This window comes from Vespula pensylvanica, chromosome 16, assembly GCF_014466175.1.
Source record: "Vespula pensylvanica isolate Volc-1 chromosome 16, ASM1446617v1, whole genome shotgun sequence".
Taxonomy (NCBI): domain Eukaryota; kingdom Metazoa; phylum Arthropoda; class Insecta; order Hymenoptera; family Vespidae; genus Vespula; species Vespula pensylvanica.
This window is the reverse complement of record NC_057700.1, coordinates 2,630,131-2,633,258: the sequence shown is the minus strand read 5'-3', so window position 1 is coordinate 2,633,258 and position 3,128 is coordinate 2,630,131. Positions and strand designations below refer to the sequence as shown.

The following is a 3,128-nucleotide window of genomic DNA, read 5'->3' as shown; positions in this document are numbered from 1 at the left end:
TCACCACTTTTATTTTCATTAATATTTCTTTTTCAGTACTATTGTCACGATTTATGAACAATACACCATAAAAAACACATTTTTAGGAATCGAGTGATATAGTGGAACACAATGTATCTTAAAAAGTAAATACTAATTACTCGTAATTAAAAGAAGAACGATCCACCTTCTGTCACAATTTGGCAACAATGACTTCAGCGGTAAAAAAATTCTCATCCCGCACGTACTCAACGCCACCTTGATTAATATCGTCTGAAATAAATGCAATTTCTCGATCTAATAATCGAAAATATTAAATTTTTATAAATTCGATATCAGAGTATAAAAATCATCGGAATGCATCGCAAATATTCTATAACCACATAATTAGGATAGAAAAGGGAGATCTGTAGAGAAATAATGTCAAAAAATACGAAAAAAAGAAAAGCCGCAATATGCAGTCGCCACTTTTATTTTCACTAATATTTCTTTTTCAGTACAGTTTCAAGCAATTCAAAAATTAATTGAATATTTATTTAATTTTGTATGAAAAAATAATCAAAAAACCTCAGACGTTTTCTTCTAACAAATGGCTGTTCTAATTAAAAAATTAAATCATGATTTACCACTCGTTTTCCAGAATCTATCCGTCGCGCTTGTCTTCTTGTTCATTTTTTACTCCGTCTATATCGATATATCGAAGTAAATCGCGATTAAATAAACAAAGTACGAAGCAATGCATATAACGTAAATCGCATTACATGCTTTTTTGACGAAATCGGATAAATTAATATCCGATTTAATTGCTAATATCGCAAGCATACACGAATAAAAAGTGTTTATTAAATGCACTATTAAATAATCCTATATATGAAACAAGAAGGCCTTATCGTAAACAAATAAAATGGATATAAACAATGAAAACACATAGGCCATTAAAAATGTACCAATCGCAAGTAAAATAGGCACTGGAGAGACTTAAAATTTTTCACTCGCTATTTAAGAAGTTCTGCAATGGCTCTAAAACACTCGTTCGCGATGTAACTCCAAATTGAAGGAGGATGATCTATAGGAAGTTGAAAATGAAATAAGTTGATATCAAAGTAAGTTGAAAATGAAGTGACTCAATATTGTAATAAACTGCTAAGGCACCATCATAATGGTTATCTGTAAAAAAATTGTAAACAAATTTTTATGGAATTTATTGCAATAATATAACTATGAAATTATTAGATGTCAAATTTATAAATTAACTTGCCAATATTATTCCAGAGAAGTATTAATTTCTTGATCATCTTCAATGATGCACTGACTCTAATACGCGAACAATCAGTGCAATTACTTGAAAAGAAAATTAATACTTTACACGAACAAACCTTGACTGTATAACTGACTACTTTGTTCTCAATTAATTTAAGTGCACATATTACTAAAATTTAAATCGCGAAATCCAAACTACTTTAAATAAATACATCCATGGTCAAGCTCAGGATCTTAATGATGAACTGAAATAAGGGGAAAAAAACAAAGTTATTAGTATCATTAATATAATAAAAGATTTTTAGCATTATTAACGAAATGTTTAAAAAAGAAATTTATTAACTAGAGTTTTTGTTGATTCTTTGCACAATAAGCATCCTGAAGAGATAAATCTAAGATGATAAAGAATATCTACCAACACTGACTCTAATACTTTATAAGAACTAAAAAGCTAAAACATACAATAGATTATACAACAAAAAAGGATAAGAAATTTCCTATAAATTATTTCTGAAGGTAATACATTAGAAAATATATTATCTAAAAATCATAATGAATATCTCATAAATAGAATTTAATATATTATGAAAATTTAAATTATTAAAAGCAAAGTATTTTTGAAATGTACCGAAGTATGTAGCCATTTACTAAATATTGCTTGTTTTGTATTTGAAGATACAAACTCAATACGGAAAGCCAATTGTTAATAAAAATGTAATAAATTCTGTTATAATATGTAATAATTTTAAAATAAAATAATAGCTGTAAGAGAAATTTCGATGTCGAATAACCTAAAAAGTTAAACGAATTCCTATACCATCCTACGAAATAATAAAATTTCTGTAATATCAAAATAATCGTGATAAGGTTAGAATAAAATAGTTGTGTAATAAAATGCGTTATTAAAACGAAATTAATCAGTACTTTCGTACTACTACTCGTCCAAATGTTATATAGTAATAAAGATCTCTCTTCTGGCCTTGAAAGAGAGTTCGACGCTCGACCGTTTTTGTTTCGATATCGGTCGGAAAATTTTATGAAAATACACAATCTAATATGTATGTTACCTATCTCTCTCCATTAAGGCTCATTCAAATATGTATTAAAATAAGATAAGCTTACTTGTACGCATCGAAGAGATGTATAAACTGGTATATACTGGTATTGATATTGTATATTGTAGCTCGTGAAATTCTTAGATATCTGAAAAATGTAAGATTATATTAGCATAGCACAAGATTAAAAGTGATACGTAATATGTGTAGAAAATATACGGAGATGGTGTGTGTTGTATATACTTATATATATCGTATACCTATAGATGTATATATATAATATATATAGTGATTATCTACTATATTTGTAAGCGTATATTTATATGATCTGATTCTATTTGTACATATGATTGAACACGTACATGTGTGTGTATTTATATAAGATCGTATACCTTTATGTTTGCACGCGTGTGTGTGTGTGTGTGTGTGTGTATGTACGATCGTATAAGAAAATCAAATTTAATACAAAATATCATTCGATCACGACTATTAACGCAAAATTATCGATCAGAGCATCATTAAAAAGCGAGAGAAGTATCAAGATATTGAGAAAATAAAACAGGAAAATTGAAAGCTCCGGCGGATTTACGAGAGGCTGATTTTATTTTCGCGAATATCTTTTAAACGCGATAATGCCCTGATTTGCGAACGCGGCCTCATGAAAATCGTGCGTTTGGCTATCGATTGATATATAGGAAGAGGTTATACGAAAGAAAAAATTTATCAATTATCTGTAATTATGCGGAGCTACGAAACACCGTGTGCACTTGTCACTGTGTCCAAGATGGCGACGAGATCTCTGACAAGGAAGGAAAGTAGACCCTATGACGTCAT

General features: G+C 29.0%; 1 long non-coding RNA gene across 1 annotated transcript in view; it reads right to left on the bottom strand.

Annotated features, from left to right (window-relative positions):
* LOC122634784 overlaps positions 1-176 on the bottom strand; it is a 1,313-nt gene extending 1,137 nt beyond the window's left edge. Inside the window, exon 1 of the long non-coding RNA XR_006328466.1 lies at positions 141-176. This is a non-coding gene — a long non-coding RNA (uncharacterized LOC122634784). The remainder of the gene's footprint in view (positions 1-140) is intronic.
* Positions 177-3,128: the final 2,952 nt, after the last annotated feature.